This window comes from Lepidochelys olivacea (assembly GCF_965140295.1).
Source record: "Lepidochelys olivacea isolate rLepOli2 genome assembly, chromosome: 3".
Classification (NCBI taxonomy): domain Eukaryota; kingdom Metazoa; phylum Chordata; order Testudines; family Cheloniidae; genus Lepidochelys; species Lepidochelys olivacea.
Window position 1 is genome coordinate 167,646,139 of NC_140413.1, and position 27,043 is coordinate 167,673,181.

Below are 27,043 nucleotides of genomic sequence, written 5' to 3' on the forward strand. Positions count from 1 at the left end.
CAGGTGTGTGAAGAATCACTCCCCAGAGTGCAGCAAGTCTGAGCACTTTAAAGCACTAGTGTAGACAGGTTCCAAGCGCTGGGAGCTAATCCCCTCCTGGAGGTGGATTACCAGGAGCGCTGGGAGACCTCTCTCCCAGCCCTCCCGCGCAACCACCCTTGCACTTCAAAGCGCTGCCGCGGAAGTGCTCCCGCAGCAGCGCTTTTAAGTTGCCAGTGTAGCCATGCCCTAAATTCACGATGGAACAGATTGTATAGCATAAGCAGTTAACACATATTCTAAGAGGCCATTCAAGGTGAAGTGGCCCTTTAACACCTCTGCAGTGATAGGACAAAAAAGGGAAGTTAGGGGTTTATAGATTGTTGTAATCAGCCATTAATCCAGTGTCTTTATTAAGACCATGATTTTTAGTGTCTAGCAAAATTATTAATTTAAATTCCTAGGCTCATCTATTGTAACCTAGTGGCAGATAATGTTGAACTCAGCCAGGAGGGACTTAAAGCCGGCATTCCACGCGATCCGTAGTCTCAGCGGTCAAGAGGTAGTCACTGTGAACAGCATCTTGAACGACAGCCAAGGCCTTCCGTGTAAATCGGATGATGATATCCTCTCACGCCGGGTGGAACGTTATCACAGCACCCTGAACCACCCTCCAGTTGCCACTTGCTCCGAGCTGGATGATTTGTCAGCCACTGTGGTTTTGGACCCAGATGCTTGTACTAACGCACTAACATTAGATGAAATGAAGCATGCCATCAATCAGGCTTTACAAGGAACAGATCTACATTAGATATACCATTTTGGCCCTCTGCTTGTTGTCGGAGATACATTGTGAGTTCAAGAAGCCCCTGCTTGTGGCATATGTCAATCTTAAGGCTGCATTTGATTCACTTGACAGTTGCGCGAAGGAAGGCCTGAAAGAACGTAGGTGTTCCAACCACTCTGCTGGACTCGATTAACAAGCTGCATAGTGGAACCACTGCCTGTGTACATCTTGGGAATCGGATGTTGGCACCTTTTAAAACAGTATCTAGTGTCAGGCAGGGCTGTGTCTTGACCCCTGCACTGTTTTGTTGGGCAATGGATTTCATAATGCATAGGGCTCTACCAAATTCACGGTCCATTTTGGTCAATTTCATGATGGTGGCCAGAAGAGGGCTTTTGGGAAAGATGTATTTAAGGATGTGGCCCCCATCAAGAATAGGTTATAATAGTTTAATGATACCTCTGTAATTGAAGGCTTTGACAGATGTAACAACAATAACTGTGCAAATTGCAGAAGAACAGTGCTGGACAGCACCTAAAAGTTGGATGCAAGAAATAGTAAGTGATTGGTGGACACCTTGTGCCACCATGGAAAAAGTTTCTACATGTGGCATCCAACATGGCAGTCACTTGTAAAATTCTTCTGTGAGTATATGTTCTGTGAGTATATGGTTCAAAATGCACCTGAGACCATAGGAGCACACCCAACATAAACACTTCTTCTAGCTGGAGGCTTTTCCGAAGGATGAAGTAGCAAAGTCTGTCATCAGTAGAGGTGTTGAAGAAGCCCAAGACATGTACAATATTCAAGAGGAGACAGACACAAAGATGTGTTTGCATGCTGTATGTGCTAGTATGACTTTTGGGTCTCTTGGTGTCAAAGGAACCATAATAATTAGATCATCTGATACATATGTTTGGTCCTTGCTGTTCAATACTTTCCAAAAATAGAACACGTAGATAACATGTGGATTGAAACAGGCACCATTACCAGCACAACTGACAACCATCACTTCATACCTGTGCATGCAATTTTTGATGGAATCATTCCTGACTTCTGCAACATACTTGCTGCTGTGCACTCATTAACAGATGTGACTGTGTGTCATCCCTAGTTGGTATTGGGGAAAAAATTGTGCTTAATGTTGTCAAAACAAAGGGAGCTTACTGTTTCAGAGATCTTGCCAAATTGAGAGAGTGTGACAGATAATCCACAATTTCTGCAACAAGGAAGTTGGTTGCAGTGTTGTAATGACCAGCGCGAGAAAGAAAAGGAGACCCAAGAGACCTGCATTGCTTGTGCCTCAATCTAGCCATCCAAAAGGAGAAGTCCCCGGCCAAACTCCCACTACGGGAGGACAGTTTTGAAGAGCGTGTCAAAATAGCGTCTTGGCAACAAAGATTTGGATGTCTTTGCACATAGATAAACCAGATATTGGATCACCATTGCAATATGGATTGAAAAATATGGATGATGAACTACTTCCTGTATTTTTCAAGGGCTCTATGGCATCTGAACGTCTACAAGACCTTATTTGTGCCTGTACCAGGAAGGGTCACTGAACAATCAACTGTATGTGTAGCTAGGACAGTCTTCCCCCCACAGAACTGTGTACATGTCAAGGCAGTAAAGACTATGGAAACCCACACACTCTCGACAGGATCATAATGATGAACAAAATGATATAATGATGCTGACCAGAAATGTCACCAGTGCTATTACATTTCAATACCTGTACAAACTTATTAGATTTTGTTTTACCCTTTAGATTCTTATTGTGATTCTTTGAGTTCACAAAGAAATCAAATTTTATGTCTTGAAATAAAACATAGAGTCATTAAACTTAGAGAAACGAAATGAAATGAAATGAGAAATGAAAATATTTCAAAGTGGTTATTTTAATGTGTTGATGGTGTCATTGTTTATCCTCATTTCTATGGTAATGGCACCACTTGACAGCTCCAACTCATACCTCATCTTAAAGCAGACATCATAATCTTTCAAATTATGTATGGGGGGGAGGTAGAGAGGGTACACTAAATCGACCAAATTGGTGGTATCTGACACTTGGCTGTGTCATCTTCACAAAGGAAAGGGGTGAGGAGTTTGCCCCAGCACAACTACTCTGGCTGCCCTTACACACAAATACCACAAGATTTCTATGGTTTGCAAGGCCTGCTGCACGGCTGCTGGATGCATTTCATCCTCAGGGCATTTAATCAGCCATAATTATTAATTCTAGAGAATCTCAAAACTCTGAATTGGTCTTGTGCCTTTATGTTTCTGTGTTATTCAGGAGGTCAAACTAAATTATCACAATGGTTTCTTCTGGCTTTGGAATCTATGAATATAAATGTTAATTGGCTGTGAAATGAACACTTAACAGCATTTCCTGTTTCTGACACAATAACTGTTGAAAACTCCATCCAGTCAATTCCAAAATTTCAGGGAATGTTCTGAGTATGATAGGAAGAACCTTGCTGATTTTGGTACAGTTGAAAAATTGGAAAAGCCTGATTTCCACTAAAATCAGGTGATTGGCAGATTTGCCTCTTATATCTCAATCCCACTAGGGAGCTTCTGGGTGCTGGGGAGGGGGGGGGAGAGGAAGGGGCCGGAAAGAGGGACACACAGAGCCCTAGCCAGGGAAGGATGAGGTAGGGGAACACAGCCCAAATTGGTGTGGAGGAGGGCAGAAAGAGGGGGACACAGGATTAGGAGTACAGCTCATTGGAAATTTTCCAACAATATTTTTCTATCAGAAAATGCTGATTTGTCTGAATTGAAACATTGTGTGGGAACAGGTTGCTTTTGAAATTTTTTTTGCTGGAAACAAGGCAGGCTTCCAGCCAGCCAGGAACCCCGGTGTGTGCGGTGAGCTTGGCCTATAGAAGCAATGAAGTGTACAACCCTCTAGTTTATTACTATTGTTTGTCTGATTCCTAAAGACCTTGCTGTGCAAGCTGTTTCCAGCTTTGAGGAGCAATGTGGGCTGCTTCACATGAACCGAAACCAAGGAAATATTCCAGAAATGCAGTTTTGTAACATGATGCAGCTTGGTTCTAATTTACAGTCTTCCCATAAACAGGGTTTAACTCCACCAAAGTATTTGCTGTGAAGAGAAGAGCCATTAGGCCTGTAAGAGAGCAGGCTTGGTTTGATCATGATGATGACTGTGACTGTTATAAATTAACATAACCTCTAACACTCTGGTTAGGGAATTATGGAGCTGTGTAAATTGGAAAGTAACACCATACTAGTCCTGTCTTCCAAAAGGAAAATAGTTCCCCCTTCCCATAACACCCACATCTCAAGCATTGGTTTACTGATAAAATGATGGTAAATATCACTGGTTTCAGTCAAGGCATCATATAATTCCTTTCTGTTTCCGTATGCCACAAGTTGTATACTGTTGTATATGATCAGTTTCTAACAGAAAGTATTGATGGAAAATGTGAGTAAATTGACAGCACAATCATTCCTTGTGAGACAGGTCTGCAGGAATTAAAAGAATATGTGACAACACAGACATGCAGATATTGTTTGGCACCCAAACATCACAGTCAATATTATTAAATGCTCTGATTTCAATCACTATGTTTATAATGAACTAGCTCACTACTTCCATGCCACCTTGTGCTTTGATCGTATCAAATATCACGAGGTAAGGGGCATTAGGTTGGGTTAGTATGTGGATCAGACATTCACTGAACATCTCTTTGCTCTAGGAACTGGTATTAATAGTTAAGTAGGTAGCACTCTTCCCTCTAGCATGGTGTAATGTAACACTGCTGTAGGAGGTGCTGTCTTATGGATGAAACGTAAAAGTGAAGCACTACTCTGTGTATTAATTAAAGGTCCTTTTCACAAGAGCACAGCTATTAACCCTCAGTGTCCAGTTTTTAGTTTAGGTAGCTAACTAAATTCCTTTCATTTGGATAGTGTACTTCCTGTCCTGAACTGTTGTGTAATGTTGGTGTGCTCTATTATACAACTGCTACCTTTTGCCACATGGTGGTTGCATTTCAATGATGGACGAAGTAATCCCTGAGGATAGTTTGTTAGTAAATTGCTTTTGGGTGAAAGTAACTATACGCGTGTGAGTTTCATTATGTTATGTATTGAATAAACATTACTACAAGTATTATTATCACCAAATTCTGCCAAGACACAGGAGGGTTGCTGAGGAAATCCATCTGTTGGCTCGGGCTTCTTCCTGAGGCAGATTAGCTGTGATGGGTGTTTTGTTTATAATCGCTTAGGTAACAGGCTGGGATGTTACTGTTTTGCCTACATTTTTACAATGTGTGTGGGGGTGTTTATTGCAACTGCTGTTGGCACCAGGGTGTTAAATTCTGTGTAATTTTGTAATATAAATGGACCAGGAGGCTATGCCAAAGGCATGTTTTTAAAAATAATGATAAAATAAACTTTTGGATTCCAGTGCATCTATTAACATATGAACACTTATGTTGTTAGGGTGCCTGCATATGACTGTAACTTGTTTTGTTTCATATTGTGTTGCAGGTGATAAAACATTCCCTCCCTTTCTCACTCATTTCTAATCTTCTACAGATGAATGACACATTAATGCTGCCAAGTTTGTCATGTAAGACATAGCTGTTTCTTCAAAGGTCTCTTATCAAAAGGGAACCAATTTGATGGTGCCAGAGAGCAGCAGAGTGTGGAGATGAAGCAGTGGGAGTTTGTGGTAATTATAACATCTTCTCTGTCTCTACAGTCCTTGTTTGGGTCTCAACCTACTGCATTCTCCAGTCAAATGTTTTCCCTCACACTATTGTGTATATAGGGATATTAACTCTTGTTCACTTCAGCTGGTCAAGTGATAGTATAGTAAATATACATCCCTGCTAATGCTGGATTCCAATCTGCATCCATCTCTGGGCAACTTGAAGAATCCATTTCTCAAGATATGCACATATGTCAGATTAGAACCAAGTCCCAAGAGACTTCTTCATCCTAAGAGAATGACATTAGGGTTGGCTTGATTTTACAAATGCAAAGTCTAGAACTGTATAGAAGTCAACCCATGTCTTCCTTTGACTTCATCTTATATGTGTTAGATTTTAGGAACATAATGATTCTTCTTCACTCCCCTGTGAGTGCTCGACTATAGGTGTCGCTGCGTCCCTGCAGATCAGAGATTTTAGGTCGCGGTGCTCGGTTGGGGCGCGCGTGCACCGTAGATGTCTCACGGCGCTGTGGGCACCTCTTGTAGCGCGCGCACGACCCAACCCTGTTAGTTCCTTCTCAGTCGTCCTCGGCTACAGGCGGAGCTCAGTGGCAGTGCTGCCTCTAGAAAAGATAACAGTTTACATATTACTCTTAGATAGTTTAATTAGACTCTACTTAGCCAGTTATTGAAAAAAAACCTCCCCTTCAAAAAACCCCTCTTTTTTCATTTTGGTTTTAGTTTCTTAGCTTAGTGGTAGAAATAGAGTTTCCTTTAACCAATTTCTATATATTTTCTTTTCATCTCCCTTCCCAGTTGGGAAAATATTAATGGACACAATGCCAGGTTCACCTTGTTTTAAGAGGGGCGACTCTTGCCGTGAGGCAATGCTGGTCTCTGACGGCCACACATCTTGTGTCCATTGCTTGTAGGAAACTCATATCCCCTAGAAATGGTCTCACTGTATCAGTATAAAGGTAAGGGCACAGCGAGACAGAGATCTCCACCTTAAAATGATGGTGGAAAAGTCCCTCCAGCCATCTCAGGAAAAAACATCAGCTGAGTCACAGAGAAGTAAAACTTCTGACAAGGGCAATGCTCAGCCTTCCAAAACTTCAAGGAAGTGAGCTGCGACTTCCCTGAAACAGGGCACTTAGAGAAAGAGAAGTTCCCCAGTGAGGTCTTTGCCCTCGGTGCCAAGCTCATCCAGAGAGAGCACCTACAAGACCTCAGGCACCTCTGGCACTATCTCCTTGTGTACCTCTGCCAAGTCCCACCGACAGACTGACTTAAAACGGCACCAACTACCTCCACGAAAGCTGACCACAGTACAAACACGGCTCTGGCCACAGCAGCTCCAACACAATTTTTGCACCAGAGGGACATAGCAGTCTCCTCGATACCACAATCTCCCCTACTCAGCACCGAAAAATCTCTGGGCCAAAGAACGGAGCAGCTTCCTGCATCTCCCACCCTTCAGTCCATATATAGTGATGAGGAAGGGGATGCTCAGGGCAGCCGTTTCTCCTCTCAACACTCCACACTGACAGAGAGGAGACCACCATGGGGGGCTGCCAGAACCAAGCCTCACCACTGTGGACAGATACAGCAATGACATGGGCAACCCTGGCCCTGCCCACAACCACCCTTCCCAATGCAGTGGGATTGGGCTGTATATACAGCCCACGGGATTCATGGGCTGTATATAGAGCCCAATACTCCAGATCTTCCACCCCAGCCAGACGGGAAATCAGATCACCTCCACTTTCACCAGGCAGGGAAACATCTGAAGTTCCCAACGGGGAAATAGAGGAGGAAGAAACGATTTCAGAGATTGAGCAGGAAGACACTTCACCTGCCCATAACTCATCCTCCTCACCAGGTGAGGCTGTTATACCACCAACTCCAACGACATCTGATGACCGAAAGCTCTCTTTAAGAGAGTGGTGGCCAGCCAACTGATCACACCAGAGGATGTGCAAGAGAAACAGCACAAGCTGCTTCAAATCCTCCAACCATCTACCTCAGCCAAGATTGCTATCCCCATCAACTAAGCAATAATGGAGCTGGCAGAGACCATATGGCAGATACTTGCATCAGCCCCCCTACCAGTAAAAGGGCTGACAGAAAATACTTCATCCCAGCTAAAGGGATAGACTGTCTTTTCTCCCACCCACAGCCCAACTCCCTAGTGGTGGAAGCTGCCAATCACCACAGCAAACAACCCCAGTTATGCTCGACACTACAAGACAAGGAACATAAAAGGCTAGACCTCTTTGGTCGTAAAATATACTCCTCAGCCACACTGCAATTCAGGGTTGCCAACTATTCCGCCCTCTTGGCAAATTATGACTTCTCTAACTATGGCAAACTGCAGGAACTCTTAGAGGATCTTCCTGAAGAGAAACGTCCCCAGCTCAAGGCCATCATGGCCGAGGGACAAATAATAGCCCACGCGGCTTTACAGGCCTCCATGGATGTGGCAGACACAACCGCACGAACAACAACCTCAGCAGTGGTGATGTGACGACCATCCTGGCTGCAGGTGTTGGGAATTCCGAAGGAACTACAGATGGAGGTGGAGGACCTTCCTTTTGACCGCGAAAGACTCTTTTCCTCTAAAACAGATGAGGTCTTACATACAATGAAAGACTCTCAGGCCACACTACGTACCTTAAGCATATACACCCCGGGTCCCCCCGTAATAAATGACGCCACCATATCAAAGAACAAGAGACACATCTTTCCACTGCCAACAACAGCGGCATTTTGACCAAAACCGGAATAAACAATGCCCCCAAAGACATAGAGCCCCGCAACATCAGGCCTCGTCTTCTCAACCATCAACAACCAAGCCTCAATTTTGAAGTCTAGGTTGAGGGTCTGAACAACCTCCCCCAGACTATAGCACTATTGGACACTCCTACCCAAACTTTTGGCCACCACTTATTACCATTTTTTACCATGCTTGGACAGCTATAATAACAGACCAATGGGTACTGGAGATCATAAGATCTGGTTATGCCATCCCGTTCCTCTCCATCCCGCCCACCCTCCCTCTTTCCCCATCCCTCTTCAGGGACCCTTCTCACAATCACTTCCTACAACAGGAAATGGACTACCTCCTACAGCTGGGTGCCATGGAACGAGTTCAAAATCAATACAAAGGGAAGAGTTTCTACTTAAACTATTTCCTCACCAAAAAGAAAAGTGATGGATTGAGACCCATCTGAGATCTTCAGAAGTTCAACAAATTCGTACACAGTCACAGGTTTAAAATGGTCACATTGGCCACAATCATACCAGCACTAGACAGCGGGGACTGGTTTTCAGCCCTCGACTTTCAAGACACATATTTTCATCCGTCCCACAGATGATTCTTGAGATTCATGGTAGGATCCAACCACTACCACTACTGAGTACTATCTTTTGGCCTTTCCACAGCCCCTTGAGTTTTTTCAAAACACTTGCAGTAGTAGTGGCACACTTATGACACAGAGGAGTAATGATCTTCCCGTACTTAGACGACTGCCTACTGAAAGGTGCAACCTGGGAAGAGGCAACACACATACTTCAAACAACCATTGCACTATTCCACAAGTTAGGGTTGCAGATAAATACAAAGCAATCAACTCTAACCCGGACACAACACCTGGAGTTCACTGGGGCCTACCTCGACTCCATACAGGCCAAGGCAATACTATCAAACCACAGGTTCGTGACAATGAACACACTCATTTCCACGATCATCACCAATCCACAAACCTCAGTGAGGACTTGCCTTCAGCTCCTGTGGCATATGGCAGCCATGATGTTTGTCATAAGGCACGCAAGACTCCATATGCGCTGTCTTCAGGGCTGGCTGAGCACCGTGTATATGCCCAGCAAACACAGCCTAGCCAAAAGAGTCACATTGCCCCCAAAGGCCATCACGTCACTACACTGGTGGACAAAACCAGAAAATGTCTGCACAGGGATCCCCTTTCAACAGGACCCTCCATCACTCATTATCACGACAGATGCATCTCTGATAGGTTGGGGCACTCATTTAGACCACCACACCATACAGGGCAAGTGGTCAGTGCCGGAAACTCAACTTCACGTCAGCCTCCTAGAGCTCCGAGCAGTACACAAGGTGCTATGTCAGACACCACAGTTGGCCTTACTGTGCTCTCGACCACTGCATATATAACTCAGAAGCACCTACCATCCACAGTGGAGCACTGCTCTACAGACACCTAAAGTGGAGCACCCACAGGGACACTACTCGAAGAAGAAGTTACTCACCTTGTGCAGTAATGATGGTTCTTTGAGATGTGTGTCCCTGTGGATGTTCCACTACTTTCCCTCCTCCCCTCTCCTTTGGAGTTTTTACTATCAGGCTTTGCGGTAGAGAAGGAACTGAAAGGGGCAGGGCGTGCACACACTACAAGAGGTGCCAACGGCACTGCAAGACATCTACTGTGCATGCACACGTTGACTGAGCACTGCTACCTAAAATCTCCAATCTCCAGTGCAGGGACACACCGACACCTAAAGTGGAGCACCCACAGGGACACACATCTCAAAGAGCCATCGTTACTGCACAAGGTGAGTAACTCCTTCTTATCTCGGTATAAAGGGCCGTAATAAATCGTAACATACAATTTAGGATAGTACAGTTTGACCTCCCCAAAGTTGTTAATAAAACTTAGCTGCGAAATGCTGTTTCCAGCAAATCAGAGTAATTTGTTGGGGACTCCACCTCCTTTTGCTGGTTGCAAGGTCCAAGATTCAGTATGCTGCTTTCGTTGGCCCGGCCCAAACTGCTCTGCTATGCCACCTAGGAAGAGTGAGGAAGAAGTAATGTGTCCACATCTGGTGCATGTTTTGGTGGAGGGAGTTGAGGGAATAGTGGCTAGAGCAGAGGTGGGCAAACTATGATCCATGGGCCACATCTGGCCCTCGAGACCACCCTGCCCGGCCCTTGAGCTCCCGGCTGGGGAGGCTAGCCCCCAGCCCCTCCCCTGCTGTCGCCTCTCCCTGGCAGCCTCAGCTCGCTGTGCCACCAGTGCTCTGGGCAGCGGGGCTGCGAGCTCCTGCCAGGCAGTATGGCGGCGTGGCTGGCTCTGGCCAGGCTGCATGACTGCCAGTCCTGCTGCTCTGAGCGGCATGGTAAGGGGCGGGAAGCGGGGGCTGGTTTGGATAAGGGGCAGGGGATCCTGGGGGGAAGGCAGGGGACAGGGAGCAGGGGGCAGTTGGATGGGGCGGTGGTTCGGGGGTGGTGGTCAGTGGATGGGGAACGGAGGGGTTGGATAGGCGTGGGAGTCCGGGGGGGGCGCTGTTGGGGCGGGGCTGTGGATAAGGGTCGGGGCAGTCAGGGGACAAGGAGCAGGAGGGGTTGGATGGGTTGGGGGTTCTGAGGGGGGCAGATAGGGGGCAGGGCCAGGCTGTTTGGGGAGGCACAGCCTTCCCTACCTGGCCCTCCGTACAGTTTCGGAACCCCGATGTGGCCCTCAGGCCAAAAAGTTTTCCCACTCCTGGGCTAGAGGCTTCCCCATTAAACAGGAGGAGACTGGAACTTATGATTTATCCCAGCCAAAACTGTGATAAATGAGGAGACCCCCAATTCCTCAGGAAGGCTCAAGTTATGTCAAAGCTCTGTTATTCATAGAGCAGCTCAGATTCCACACCAAGTGCTGCTGGAGTATGAGCAGTGAACATCATGCTGGCATTTAATCTTGTCCATGAAGGGGAGACTTGTAATCTGAGGACCCTCTGCAGCTGCAGGTTTGACAGCGTTTTCTGAGGCCTTGTATACACTACGAAATTACTCTGATTTTACAGAATTCGATTTTTGGGAACAGATTGTATAAAGTTGAGTGCATGTGTCCACACTAAGCACATTAATTTGACGGTGTGCGTCCACAGTACCGTGGCAATCATCAACATTCCGAGCTATGCACTGTGGGTAGCTATCCCACAGTTTCTGCAGTCCCCGCTGCCCATTGGAATTCTGGGCTGAGCTCCCAATGCCTGATGGGGCCAAAAATTTGTCACGGGTGGTTATGGGTAAATGTCATCAGTCAACCCTCCTTCTGTGAAAGCAACAGCAGACAATCATTTCGTGCCCTTTTCCCTGGATTGCCCAAGCAGATGCCACAGCACGGCAAGTATGGAGCCCGTTCAGCTCACTGCAGCAGTTATGACCATTGTAAACACCTCGCGCATTATCGTGCAGTTTATGCAGAACCAGAACCTGAAAAACCAGGCGAGGAGGCAATGGCAGCGCAGTGACGAGCGGGATGAGGACATGGACACAGATTTCTCTAAAACCATGGTCCCCGGCAATTTGGAGATCATGGTGTTAATGGGGCAGGCTCATGCTGTGGAACGCTGATTCTGAGCCCGGGAAACAAGCACAGAGTGGTGGGACCTCATAATGTTGCAGGTTTGGGATGATTCCCAGTGTCTCCAAAACTTTCTCATGCGTAAGGGCACTTTCATGGAACTTTGTGACTTGCTTTCCCCTGCCCTCAAGCGCCAGAATACCAAGATGAGAGCAACCCTCACAGTTGAGAAGCGAGTGGCAATAGCCCTGTGGAAGCTTGCAACGCCAGACAGCTACCGGTCAGTCAGTAATCAATTTGGAGTGGGCAAATCTACTGTGTGGGTTGCTGTGATGCAAGTAGCCAATGCAATCTTTGAGCTGCTGCTATCAAAGGTAGTGTCTCTGGGAAATGTGCAGGTCATAGTAGATGGCTTTGCTGCAATGGGATTCCCTAACTGTGGTGGGGCTATAGACAGACCGCATATCCCTGTCTTGGTACCGGACCACCAGGGAAGCCAGTACATAAACCACAGGGAGTACTTTTCAGTGGTGCTGCAAGCACCGGTGGATCACAAGGGACATTTCACCAACATCAGTGTGGGATGGCCGGGAAAGGTTCATGATGCTTGCATCTTCAGGAACTCTGGTCTGTTTCAAAAGCTGCAGGAAGGGATTTACTTCCCAGACCAGAAAATAACAGTTGGGGATGTTGAAATGCCTATAGTTATCCTTGGGGACCCAGCCTACCCCTTAATGCCCTGGCTCATGAAGCCATACACAGGCACCCTGGACAGTAGTAAGGAGCTGTTCAACTATAGGCTGAGTAAGTGCAGAATGGTGGCAGAGTGTGCATTTGGACGTATAAAGGGTCGCTGGCGCAGTTTACTGGCTCGCCTCAGTGAAACCAGTATTCCCATTGTTATTGCTGCTTGCTGTGCGCTCCACAATGTCTGTGAGAGTAAGGGGGAAACATTTATGGCGGGGTGGGAGGTTGAGGTAAATCACCTGGCCGCTGAATATGGACAGCCAGACACCAGGGCAATTAGAAGAGCACAGCAGGAAGCGCTGCGCATCAGAGAAGCTTTGAAAACTAGTTTCATGACTGGCCAGGGTACCGGGTGTCACTTCTGTTTGTTTCTCCTTGATGAAAACCCGCCCCCTTAGTTGACTCTAATTCCCTGTAAGCCACCCGCCCTCCCCTCTTCAATCACAGCTTGCTTGCAAAGGAAATAAAGTCACTATCGTTTAAAAAGCATGTATTCTTTATTAATTGATTATAAAAATAGGGAGATAACTCACAAGGTAGCCCTGGTGGGGTGTGGGAGGAGGGTAGGAGGGAAGGAAAAGGCCACTTCAAAACTTGTTGAATGACAGCCTTCTGTTGCTTGGGTTGTCCACTGGGGTGGAGTGGTTGAGTGCCCGGAGCCTCCCCCCCGCGTTCCTGGGCATCTGGGTGAGGAGGCTATGGAACTTGGGGAGGAGGGAGGGTGGTTAAACAGGGGCAGCAGCGGCAGTCTGTGATCCTGCTGCCGTTCCTGAACCTCTACCAGACGCCGGAGCATGTCTGTTTGATCCCATAGTAGCCCCAGAATTGCATCTTGCCTCCTCTGATCTTCCTGCCGCCACCTCTCATCTCGATCATCCCTCCTGTCCTCACGTTCATTGGCCACTTTCCTGTACTGTGCTACTGTGTCCCTGCACACATTCTGCTGAGCTCTGTCAGTGCCGGACAACTGCATGAGCTCAGAGAACATTTCATCGCGTGTGCGTTTTTTTCACCGCCTTATCTGAGATAGCCTTTGGGACGGAGGAGGAAGGCTTGAAACATTTGCAGCTGTGGGAGGAAAAAAAGGGAGTGAAGTATTTAAAAAGATACATTTTACAGAACAATGGCTATACTGTTTCACGGTGAACAACACTATTCACATTACATAGCATATGTGATTTCAGTACAAGGTCACATTTTGCATCTTATATTGAGTGCCTGCAGCTTTGGTGTTAGAGATCACACACGCAGTGCCGAGCAACAGAATTTGGCTTGCAGGCGGCCATGGTAAACCATAGTCTTTCAGCTTCTGCAACCTTCATAACAGCAGCATCCTCTTTTCCCATACCAAGCAAAGCCCGTTGAGTTGGCCATTTAGTGCTGCGGTTTTCGTGTTAATGTGCAGCAGCAGAAACTAAACTAACGCCACCCCATCCAATTCTCTGGGATGATTGCTTTACCATGGAGGACGGAATAAGGCTGCTCTCCCCAGAAACCTTCTGCAAAGGCTTTTAGAGTACCTCCAGGAGAGCTTCATGGAGATGTCCCTGGAGGATTTCCGCTCCATCCCCAGACACGTTAACAGGCTTTTCCAGTAGTTGTACTTACCACGATTGCATCCCAAGTCCTCAGGGCAAATTAATCATTAAAAAACGCTTGCTTTTAAAACATGTATTATATTTAAAAAGGTACACTTACCAAAGGTCCCTTCTCTGGCTTGGTTGGGTTGGGAGGGTATTTCAGTCAGGATGATAAAAAGATCCTGGCTGTCGGGGAGAACAGTGTGCTGTGGGCTCTCCTCAAGCTTGTCCTCCTCATCCTCATCTTCCTTGTCCGCAAAATCCTCAGGCATGGCGGAGAGTACGCCATCATCGGAGTCCATGGACAGGGTGGGGTAGTGGTGGCGGCCCCCCCTAGAATTGCATGCAGCTCAGGGTTGAAGCGGCATGTCTGGGGCTCTGTCCCGGAGCGTCCGTTTGATTCTTTGGTTTTCTGGTACGCTTGTCTGAGCTCCTTAAGTTTCACGTGGCACTGTGTTGCATCCCTGCTGTAGCCTTTGTCCATCATGGCCTTGGAGATTTTTTGAAATGTTTTGGCATTTCGTCTTTTGGAACGTAGTTCTGATAGCACGGATTTGTCTCCCCATACAGCGATCATATCTCGTACCTCCTGTTTGGTCCATGCTGGAGCTCTTTTTCGATTCTGGGACTGCATGGTTACCTGTGCTGAGCATGGTCACCTGTGCTGATGAGCTCGCCTGGCCAAAGAGGAAATGAGATTCAGAAGTTCCAGGGGCTTTTCCTGTACACCTGGCCAGTGCATCTGAGTTCAGAGTACTGATTACAGCGGTCACAATGGAGCACTGTGGGATAGCTTCTGGAGGCCAATACTGTCGAACTGCATCCATACTAACCCTAATTCAAAATGGCAATGTCGATTTCAGTGCTAATCCCCTCATCGGGGAGGAGTATAGAAATCGATTTTAAGAGCCCTTTAGGTTGACAAAAATGGCTTCCTTGTATGGATGGGTGCAGGGTTAATTTGATTTAATGCTGCTAAATTTGATATAAACTTGTAGTGTAGACCAGGCCTGAGCTAGCCTTCTCTATGGCATGTGCTAAAAGACAGTGTCCTATGTGACTCCTTTTCCATGTGGGAAAGGTTCATGCTGCTGAATTGAACTTGGGTCACCCCTCCAGTCACAGTCATGGTGGTAACTAGTTATTCTGACTGACTGCTTTTGCACCAATGGCAAAATATTGCCATGGGTCATGCTACTGGGAGCAGTCATTTCCAGGGCAATGAAAGGCATTCATCACCTCACAGTATGAGATAATAGAGCAATTACCTCGTGTCAGCACCATGTTTCACTTCCCCTATGTCCCTATGACAATGTTTAATTTTCAACAGAATTTAGGTTCCTGATCCAGACTGGGTTGTTCAGTAGGAACCTCTTGAAAGCCAGATGAGTGTAGGAATATACTTTGTGGTGAGCAATTTTTAATTCCCTTATGGTTGAAAGTGAATTCTGTGCTGTGCCAGGCCTTTTATTTAAATGGCAGCTAAAGTTTATGGCAGTCTCTCTTTTAGTGATCATATTGTGGTATTGTATTTAATGATAGGTGTGTGTGGCCAGAGGAGGGTGGCTTAGTAGTCTACACCTCAGTTATGTAATTCATAGGATCCCTGAAGTCACCGATTCAAGTTCTGGTCAATTCTGTCTTTTATTCTCTGAGGAAGATAAACTGAGAGCCATATGGTTATCCTTTCGAAGAGAAAAGTAAAGAGTCTGCTAGAAACTATGAAGAGCCTAGGTCTTGTAACTAGAAGAGTCTATGAAAGATTGCAGAATTAGCAAGATTATGACATCAAAGATACCAAGCAAGTAAAATATGATTAATTGAGAAAGCAAGTGATTTTAATTCTGACTTTTTAAAGCATTTTTTTTCTTTTGTTGGCAGCTATTTGATTCAAACATCCTATAAACAGTAGGAAGAAAAGCTCTTGTTAAAAGTTCAACACAGTCTTCATTTAAGGGTTGAGAGTGCTCCAGATCCACATGTCTGGGTCTTCCAAGGACTTGTCTTGAGTAAGATTTAAAAGTATGCCCTTAGAATGTGCTAGCTAGCACATTCTAAATCCTAGTGTAGACAAGGCAATTTGTATTTCAGTATGTGTTAAGTTCATTGAGTTGAAGCCTTGGTGGGAAATCAGGCTTCAACATCAGCAGCTTAGCTTGTATGAAAATGAGGTCTGTCTGGACCATGATTTTATGTGCTCACAAATTCCTGGCCTTATCTTAAACTACTGTGTTTCACAAGCTCTGCATTCAAGCAAAATGGCAGTCTTCTTTTTAGTTCAGAGGTGGGCAAACTATGGCCTGCGGGCCACATCCGGACTGTGGGACCATTCTGCCCGGCGGCGCTGTGAGTTCCTGCTGCTCTGAGCTGCATGGTGAGGGGGCGGGGGGTGGGGGTTTGGATAAGGGGCAGGGGGTCCCGGAGGGGCAGTTAGGGGATAGGGAGCAGGGGGCAGTTGGATGGGGTGGAGGTTCTGGAGTGGGGGGGCGGTCAGGGGACAGGGAGCAGCAGGGGGCGGTTCAATAGGTGTGGGAGTCCTGGGGAGGCTGTCAGGCGGTAGGGGTGTGGAAAGGGGTCGGGGGGGGCAGTCAGGGGATAGGGAGTGGGGGGGGGTTGGATGGGGGGTGGGGTTTGAGGAGTTTGGGGCATGGGGTCCCAGGAGGGGGTGGTCAGGGGACAAGGAGCAGGGGTAGTTGGATGGGTCAGGGGTTCTGAGGGGGGCAGTCAGGGGGCGGGAAGTGGGAGGGGGCGGATGGGGGCAGGGGCCAGGCTGTTTGGGAAGGCACAGCCTTCCCTACCTGGCCCTCCATACAGTTTCACACCCCGATGTGGCCCTCGGGCCAAAAAGTTTGCCCATCCCTGCTTTAGCTGTTACTTCAACCTGTACTGCCATTTAGGTCTAGGAGATGCACTAGCAAGTGCACCTGCCCCTTTCCATTGACCCATGGAGTTACCACCACAAAGCATCCCAACCCATTGCAATCCCAAGTTTAGCCTCAAACCCAGGTTTCCTCAAAGACAAGGTGGTGCTTTATACCAGGCCATCAGACCAGCCTGAAAGAGGGAGAAAGCTTTCTGTGATATAAAAATGAATCAGGAAAGGGTTAGGCATATACTGGACTCAGATCCACCAAAACTTTGGCCTTTCCTCCCCATGCACCCAAAGAATGTGGGAACAGCTGGCAATATGTGCAGTGTATGCTGGCCAAGTCAGAGTCTCACAGCTTCCAGCTGCTGCCTCTCACTTTTCTCCAGGTCATTTCATGTTGTGATGTAGAAGAGATGAGGGAGGCCCACCCAAAGTTTGTGGTGCACCTCCTAAGTCCTGTCCTGGCAGCAATCAGTTGGCTAGCAGCCATCAATCAGTTCTTTGTTGCATTGCCTGCTGTTTACAGAGGCACTTGTTCATGTGGGCCCCTCCAACTATGATACCAAGATACCTGCAATCCACATACCAAGTATTCTGCCTTAATCCTCCCCTGAATAAATCTTACTTGGCATTTATTTGTGATTTAACTGGAACTTGGAATTCTTAGAACACAATCATTTACGTGTAGCTATGCTTTCTGTAAGACATTTACAGTGTGCTGTAAATGAAAATGAAAATGCATCATCTTGGAATCAGGAGTCATGTGTTTAATTGCAAATGACCTCAGTTTACTGCATTTTATAGTAATCCTGTGATGTCCTCACCAAAGAAACAACACATGACTCTTTGTAAGCGTGGGTACCTAAGAGGAAATTTGATAAAGCTCTCAGGATCTGTATTGTAAGGGTAGTAATAATTGCTCTGATCCAATAAGTGAGCCCTCTGGAGTGGCATCACCAGAGAGAAGGAGCATGGTGTGACTGTTGCTGACTTCTCGGATCACGGTGTCCAATGAAAGATTAATGAGAAGGTGAGGTTTTATAGCCAACATCTAATACTGCCACCAGGTCATAAGTTTGATTTGAATCAATGAGTATAACTCATCCTCCTGAAAGTAGCTAATGATAGCATGTTTATGAGAAATAAAATGGTCTGCAATCCAGGACAAACCTCCAAGATCTCATTATGTGTCAGCTTTAAAGAAACAGTATCCATTTTAAAACATTACTCAAACCTCAAAATGTAATATCAGTTTAAATTCAGGAGGACAATAGTAACGAGTTTGTTGTTTTTTAATTTAAAACTCAAAATATTAACCCTCTGAAAAGCAGGAAAAGGAGGCAAAAAAATTTGTCATCTCAGAGTCAGTAGTTTCTGAAAGAGAGCAAATTAAGGTAGCCTGTGTATTGGATTTGACCTCCTGTGCATGCAGCACTGGATTAACCTATTGTGAGCCCAGTGCCAAACATATTTGTGGGCCCTCATGGGGGCAATGGAGCATGGCACTGGGGGTGGGGTGGGGGTTGGTCCCTGGAGCGAGGGGCTGGCCAGGGCCAATGGGGCATGACGTGGTGAAGGTGGCCCTGCTCTGCCCAGCGCAAGGCCACTGTTTACAAACTGGCAGCCACCAGATGCATATGGCCCACCCAGCCCTGATAGCATGCCCCTTCCCCACAGGAGTGGGCCTGCACCGTGTGATGTGCCACACCATTCCCCCACCCAGAGCCCCCCCAACTCCCTAATCCCAGCACCCTTCTTCTCAGAGCCCCCCCAAAGACCCCTATGCCCAGCATCGTCCCTCTGAGATCCCCCATAACCCTCCCACCACAATTTCACACCACCTTCACACCACCACCCCTGCCCAGTGCCCCCCCTGACCACTGCCCCCCCTGCCCAGTGCTCCACTACACCCCCCCACCACAACTGCACAACACCCTACACAGACCTGCCCAGTGCCCCCCCACCGATCCCCCTATGCCTAGCACCCCAAAACACACAAACCTCCCCCACCCGTTACTGCCCAGTGACCCTCCACAGACCCACTCCCCCGAGCCCTGGCCACACTCACTGGTCCCACTGGGAGGTGACCGTGTCTGCCAGGCTGAGCCAGCAGCATGGCCGGCTCCAGTCCTGGGGCGGGGATCATTGCAGCCCCTCAGGAGCAACATGATCAGCTAAGCTGGAGCAGGAGTGGGGCCTACCTGGGCTGGGCTCCTCATAGGGTGACCAGACAGCAAATGTGAAAAATGGGGACGGGGGTGGGGGTAATAGGAGCCTGTACAAGAAAAAGACCCAAAAATTGGGACTGTCCGTATAAAATCGGGACATCTGGTCACTCTAGCTCCTCAGGACCCACTTGCTTGGCAGGGCCGGGCCGAGGCCCCTGCGCTGCCCCCCATACACACTGGCCAAGACTGGTCTGGCCTCTGCACCGGTACCAGGCAGCTTGGCCCCGGGGAGGTGGGAATGGCCTCACAGGTGGTGGGCAGCGGAGACCATTCAGAGATGGAGCCACGCTGTGGAGCGGGGCAGATTCCTAGGACACGACTCCCAAGAGTCTTCCCAGCCTGGCCATGCCCACTGGCCCTGCAGCCAGCAGCCCTGCCCAGCCCGCATGGTGGAGCCCAGCTGCTGGGTGGTGAGCCTCCTACAGTTGAGCGGGACCTGCTGGCTGGGTGAGGGGCCAGATGTGTCCATAATGGGCCCCTACCCAGTTTGGGCCAGGAACTACGGTGCCATTGTAAACCCGGTACTGTTGCACGAGGATCAGGTTGCCTAACTGTAGGGAGTATATAAAGTCTGTTTTTTATGCATGTGACCTAATGTCTGGTAGTGACTGATTAGCCTGCAGAGGACAAGGGCCAGATCCTCAGCTGTGTCCAATTCAAACTTGGTATAGCTTGTCGTTTAGCCATCTAATCTGTGCTGTGCTGATCCTGGGACAACCGGGGCCAAAATGGCCCTGACCTAACTCAGAGCAGTCTACAAATTACATTAAATTACACTTGTAGTGTTCCCATAAAGCAAACATAGGGCAGCAGGATACATGATTTGGGAGCTTCCTGGAGGAGGAGTCAATCCTCCTATAATCTCTTATGATAGGCAGGTTAGTCCAGGGGTGAGCAAGAGGGGACTAGGAGCCACAGAATCTTGGTTCTCTTCCTTACTCTGTCACTGAATCCCTGTTGACCAATTTTTGCCACTCACTTCAGTGGGGCAGCCTGTGGAGTAAGGTACAGCTAAACATGAGTAAAGGTGGCAGAATCTGGAGCTATGTGACTTTGGGCGGGTGTGCCTCAGTTTTCCCAGCTGCAAAATGGGGATAAAATTTCTCCAGCTTTGGTAAAGCACCTTGAAACACTCTGATAAAAGGTTCTGTATTGTATAAGTGCACAGTACTGCTGTTCTCTAGGGACAGTGCAAAGCTATTGTGACAGGATCGGGCCAGATGGCTATAGGAGAGTAATAGAAGGCAGATAGATTAGCCCCAGGCTAAGTAGGTCCCTTTTCCCTGGGCGCGGTAACAGACAAGGTTCCAGAACAATCAGGAACCTTCTGGAGACAATTAAGACAGGCTGATTAGAACACCTGCAGCCAATCAAGAAGCTGCTAGAATCAATTAAGGCAGGCTAATCAGGGCACCTGGGTTTTAAAAAGGAGCTCACTTCAGTTTGTGGTGTGCGTGTGAGGAGCTGGGAGGAAGAGGCACTAGGAGCTGAGAGTGAGAACGCGGACTGTTGGAGGACTGAGGTGTACAAGCATTATCAAACACCAGGAGGAAGGTCCTACGGTGAGGATAAAGAAGGTGTTGGGAGGAGGCCATGGGGAAGTAGCCCAGGGAGTTGTAGCTGGCGCACAGCTGTTCCAGGAGGCACTCTAGACAGCTGCATTCCACAGGGCTCTGGGCTGGATCCCAGAGTAGAGGGCGGGCCCGGGTTCCCCCCAAATCCTCCCAACTCCTGCTCAGACATAGGAGGAGTTGACGTGGACTGTGGGTTCAGAAAAACGGCCAAGCTGAGGGCTGCCGTGAAGCTCCAAGGCGAGCAAATCCGCCAATAAGCGCAAGACCCACCAAGGTAGAGCAGGAACTTTGTCACACTACCTTAAGTCTAGTAGCACCTCAGGAATAAAAATATTTCAGAAAAATCCTATCTAAACATTTAAAAAAGAGATTTTATTAAAAACAAGATGGTTGCACCCTATATTTCCCAGAAATGGGAAAAGTAATTTTTAACATGTGCTAAAGGAATACTAGTTCATATTTAATACTTTGGGGGCCTCGGTTACCTGCCCGTTGTGTGGTTTCTTTTCACCTGGATCAGCATATCATTAAAAATTGAATATTTTTCCAAATAGATGAAAACAAAAGAGTAGAGCTAGTTGAAAAATGGTGTCAATTTTTCACAAAAAAGTTAAAATTCTGAATTTTTGAAAAATTTTAACCTGTTCTAGAAAGGAATGAAAATGACCAAATACACGATAAGATTGGGAGACCCTTAGTGCTAACAAATCCTCAAGGTTTTGTATGCCTTCAAACTCTCTCATATATTAAGGGCACAAATTTACCATGGCAACCCTTTGTCCTCCTAGGCGTATCAGCTACTTCTAGGGTATGGAGTAGTTTCTTAAGCAGTCACACTATCTCCAATAGATTGTGAACTTTTGCCACTTTTACAGTCTTGTAAAGAAACAATATGTTGCCATAGACTGATTTATTTCTCAGGGTCCAGGCTTTTGCTGTCCCGAGTATAGTGGAAAAGAGACAGAAATTCATTAGTGCAGTGTTGGCACAGCTGCAGCCTGTAGTTGCAGCCAAATCCTAGTTTAAATCATATAATGTCCTGGTGCTTCTCTGATTAGAGTTTAATGTGATCTCTTCCTCTTCCTACACAGCTGTATTCTGCCTCCAAATTGCATCTTGACCTGCCCACCTGAGTTTCTAAAGTAGTGTCAGCCTGGGTTCCCCACTTTCATGTCTGAATTTTTCTGTTTCCTTTTCCCCACCGCAGGGAGAACTTTCTATTCTGTGAATTGTGACATATCTGTCAGTAGCATCTCTTTGCATACAACTCTGAACTTGCTAGGAAACCTTCCTAGAGAGGCAGCAAAGCTTAATGGACCACACACAAACCAGAGAAACAGACACTGCTGTGCTCTAATCCCAGTTGACTCGCTCTGTGGCTGCAGGTCTCCTAACTACCTATCTATCAGAGGTGTTCTGAGGATTAATCGGTTAACGTTGCACAGCACTTTGAGGATGCCAAGTAAGTACTAAACATTACTATTTGTAGTGTGTGACTTCAGAAATACTGTACATTTACAGTCAGTCTGGAATATAAACAATCTGTGATGTTAGTGAAGAAGATTATGTTTCTGCCAGTGAAACATTTGATCTTGCCTGAAGAATGACAGTAGAATTTCTGGTTCTGGTAATATGAGCTCATAATTGCACAGAGCTGCTTTCCAGGATGAAGCAGAGCTTTGTCATTCCTCCTTCTGCTAGCTTGCCTACATTTCTGATACAATTTCTTGTAAAGTTTAAGGGCAATAAACATTTTTATCTGTATTGTGAGAACCCCCACTGAAATAAGTTATAGAGTTGCCACTGTCTTCAGAAAATGGAGAAGAAGGACATGTCTAGAAGACAATTATGCGAAGTTTGACACCTGGAAAAACAGAGGCTAGAATATAATGCTGGCAATGGAACATTTTAATTATTTACATATGATAGATACCATAGGAAATATCCAAAGTAGGGAATGCTGTCAGCTTTTCTGAACTATGATCAGATGGTTCTCTCTTCTTGCGTAATGGACACATTTTCTCATCATTTCAAATTTCTATTATTAATTAATTTATTTATTTATATTGCAGTTGCACCTGAGAGCCCCAGCTAGGGATCCGGCCTACATTGTGCTAGATGCTGTACAAACCCAGAACAAAACTATAGCACCTGCTGCCCCTGAGATTACATCCCAACCTCACATACGGCAGGACTGGGAGGAAGTTGTGTACTGTGGGTTGAACACTGGAAGTGTAGGGTTCAGAGCAAACGGGTAAGTGAAACTATTTCAGAGTCACAATGTACCATTAGTGTCGGCTTGATGCTCCTGATAATGGTGATAGTGGGTGATGACCAAGTAATTAGAAACAGCAGGACGGAACAGCCACTCTTTGCAAGGCAGTTGTGTTACATTTGTGATGTTTGTTCAGTTCACTTTTCATAGGAAGTAGACCAATTATGCTGCATAGTATTACACAGGCTGTGTCTGTGTTAGTCTTTTTCTAAGTTTCCAACTGGTGCAACTCCCCCTGTGCTAGTGTTCATATAGACAGCTGCCGGAAGTGCTGGCACTTGAGCTCCCGCGTTATCTAACCCTGCTCAGAGCAGAACTAGGCAACACAATTGTTAAAACACCAACAGTCTGTCTACATAAACACTTTCATTAGTGGTAGCACTCATGGACAATTTTAAGAATCAAGTCTGTTATAGAGAAGGCCTCAATGTGATGTGTATGCCTGCCATTAGCTGCATACATCAGGAAATGATTAACTATTATAAATAGAGCAGTTTTCACCACAGGACTCAAACTCAAATATGCTCCATTCACTCTGATGCTCATGGCAAAAGGTGGCCATGGTAACCCTATGCTCACTTGCATGACATTAGGAATTCAGGGAGGAAAGAGGTAGGAAATGGCATCTTTTTACTTTGGCTTTTGTGGATCGAATTCTCCCTCTTCTACAGATTTAAATGAAAAAACATCACAAGCAGTGCTCAAGCTCAACTAATCTATTACATATTATAAGAAGTCCTCTAACCTTCTCTGTGCTCATCTCTAAAATGGGGATAATAATACTTTAACCTTTGCTGTGTATTTTGTGATTCATGAATCAAACGCTTTATATAAATGCAAAATATTATTTTGATTTATACTAGAGCTTCTGGGCCAGATTCTGCTCTCATCAGCACTGGTGCAAATTATAACTAATCCCACTGAAGTCAGTAGAGTTACATCAGTGAAAATGGGTGTAAGGGAGAGCAGAATCAGGCACTCTCTCTAGTGTTCCAGCAATATTCAAGAGCTCCATAGTACCAGCAGCCCAGCCTTAGAAAGAATGGGTGAAATCCTGGCTCCATTGAAGTCAATGGAAGTTTTGCCATTGCCATACAATGGAGTCGGTACTTTATCCCATTTGTTCAGGTTTTGAAACCCTTCTTTCTTACCTTTAGAACAAAGCTAACATATTGAGAATTAATGGAATCTTCTTTTCCTATCCTTCCGTCCCTCTCTACATTAGATAAGGCTAAGATGAATGGTTCTAAGCTGCATGTTAATTACCAGTCTGGGCATATATTTCCAAATGTAAGCAATTTTAGGAATAAACTGATAATGGAATCTACTAGGCCATGATCCACAAAGGTACTTAGGCACCTAAGTTATAAGGTTGACACCTCCATCTCCTTCAGACATTTTGTGTGGAGTGAGCCAAGCCCTTACTCATTCTCACAAGAAACGTCTTAGGCACCTAAACTACCTGACCTGACTCCAGGAGAGGGGTTCCTAGTTATGGATCACTAGCAAAGACACGCACCTCCTTGCAGTCCTGGCCTTAGGTGCCTACCTCTGTGAGAGGGGTGGGGCTTAGAATGCACACCTGTTCCCAGAATCTCCCTTGGCTAGCTTTGGTGGCTCCCCACCTAGTGTACTGACTTTTGTGGATAGAACTCTAAAATGCGTGTCTCTCCCCATGAATTGCATAGGGAGCCTAGGCACCTAACTCGGGTTTTGTGGATCACAGTGTTGTTCCTGTGATTTTCTAGACTTAAATGTTAAGTGCTGTGACACTGAGCATTGCAACACCTAATTCCCTTTGTAGATCTGGGCCCTCGTAACTAGCTTGCTCAAAATCTGAGCCTCTTTTAGGGCCACATTCTCCAATCCAGCCTTATCTCTACACCTGTGATTTTGCACATATAAATTATGTCATTTAGAAACCACACTATCTGATGGTATCCACAAATCAGCCAGATGTTTAAATGACCTAATTTATACCCATAGTAATTTGCAGATGCAAAATGTAAGCAAGACTAAAGCCCCTTTATAAATCAGGCCCTTATTGTTATCTGATCATATTGGGCTTGATTTTTCTCCCACTGAAATCTATGGAAATTGACTTCCAAAGGGAGAAAGATGAGGCCTGCTCTCTAGAATGAGAGCATGTACCTCTGTCAAGATTCCTTCCCCACTCTGAACTCTAGAGTACAGATGTGGGGACCTGCATGAAAGATCCCCTAAGCTTATTCTTACCAGCTTAGGTTAAAAACTTCCCCAAGATACAAACTTTGCCTTGTCCTTGAACAGTATGCTGCTACCACCAAGTGTTTTAAACAAAGAACAAGAAAAGAGACCACTTGGAGACGTCTTCCCCCAAAATATCCCCCCAAGCCCTATACCCCCTTTCCTGGGGAAGGCTTGATAATAATCCTCACCAATTGGTACAGGTTAACACAGACCCAAACCCTTGGATCTTAAGAACAATGAAAAATCAATCAGGTTCGTAAAAGAAGAATTTTAATTAAAGAAAAGTTAAAAGAATCACCTCTGTAAAAGCAGGATGGTAAATACCTTACAGGGTAATCAGATTCAAAACATAGATAATCCCTCTCGGCAAAACCTTAAGTTACAAAAAGACACAAAAACAGGAATACACATTCCCTCCAGCACAGCTTATTTTACCAGCCATTAAACAAAAGAAAATCTAATGCATTTTCTAGCTAGTTTACGTACTAACTTAACAGGAGTTGGAAGGCTTGTATTTCTGATCTGTTCCCGGCAAAAGCATAACACAGACAGACAGAACCCTTTGTCCCCCCCCCCCCTCCAGATCTGAAAGTATCTTGTCCCCTCATTGGTCATTTTGGGTCAGGTGCAAGCGAGGTTATCTTAGCTTCTTAACTCTTTACAGGTGAAAGGGTTTTGCCTCTGGCCAGGAGGGATTTTATAGCACTGTATACAGAAAGGTGGTTACCCTTCCCTTTATATTTATGACAACCACATAGACTGATAATTCTGCAGTGGATCTTAGCACAGCTGCCTTATTCTCATTGGAATCTCTAAATGGTAAAAGGCTTGCCTGAAATCGCTTCCAGTATTAGTTCTTGTTCTATATACAGTACAGCATATAATTAGAGAAGCATGTTATACACCAAACTCACTTTGATAAATGGATTTTTAAAGCATAATAAAGGCAGTGACAGAAGTCCTGCCAAGCTGCATAGGGTACTCACATGTATTATATTGTAAATATAATATGGTTATACTGTATGTTGTCATAATAATTGGCAATGGTCTAGGAGTCAGTCATTGAGAGCTTTGTTCATGTGATAATAAATGACAAGGACTACAATGTTGGCAGCAAACTTGTTTTTCTTAGTAAATTAGTTTCAAAGAAGTTTTGTGTTTTTAAACCCACTGTTCCTGTCCCCAGATTGCTTTATGTCTTTGTAACAAGATTTGGGAAGCTCTCTTTGTAAGTGGTTTTCACTCAGTGCTGTCACAAAGGCGATCTTGTTCATTTTTCACAAGGTATGACACTCTCACATTAGAGATCTATCATACATACTATACAGCACAGAGGGGTGGATTAAGGCAGAGTCTTTGGGATCCAAGGACCCAAATTCAGCAGTGAGTCCCATGCAGAATGGAACATAGAAATTGTGGAGAAATTGTGACTCTGGGGTTCAGCAAATACTTTTCTCAGATAAACTAGCAGGGATAGTTTAACCGGTAGTGATATTTTCTTTGTAGGCCTAATTCTTAAACCTTTACTCATGCTAAATATATCATGTAACTCCTCACTTAACATGTAGTTATGTTCCTGAAATATGCTACTTTAAGTGAAATGATGTTAAGTGAATCCAATTTCCCCATAAGAATTAATGTAAATAGGGGGAGTTAGGTTCCAGGGAATTTTTTTCGCCAGACAAAAGATTATATTTTATTTATATATATATATATACACACACACACATATACATAGTATAAGTTTTAAACA

At 45.8% G+C, this 27,043-nt stretch overlaps 1 long non-coding RNA gene across 1 annotated transcript in view; it reads left to right on the plus strand.

The window, feature by feature from the left end:
• LOC311517849 overlaps positions 1-27,043 on the plus strand; it is a 95,306-nt gene that overhangs the window by 31,113 nt on the left and 37,150 nt on the right. The window contains exons 2-3 of the long non-coding RNA XR_014710808.1: positions 21,994-22,248; positions 22,859-23,040. This is a non-coding gene — a long non-coding RNA (uncharacterized lncRNA). The remainder of the gene's footprint in view (positions 1-21,993; positions 22,249-22,858; positions 23,041-27,043) is intronic.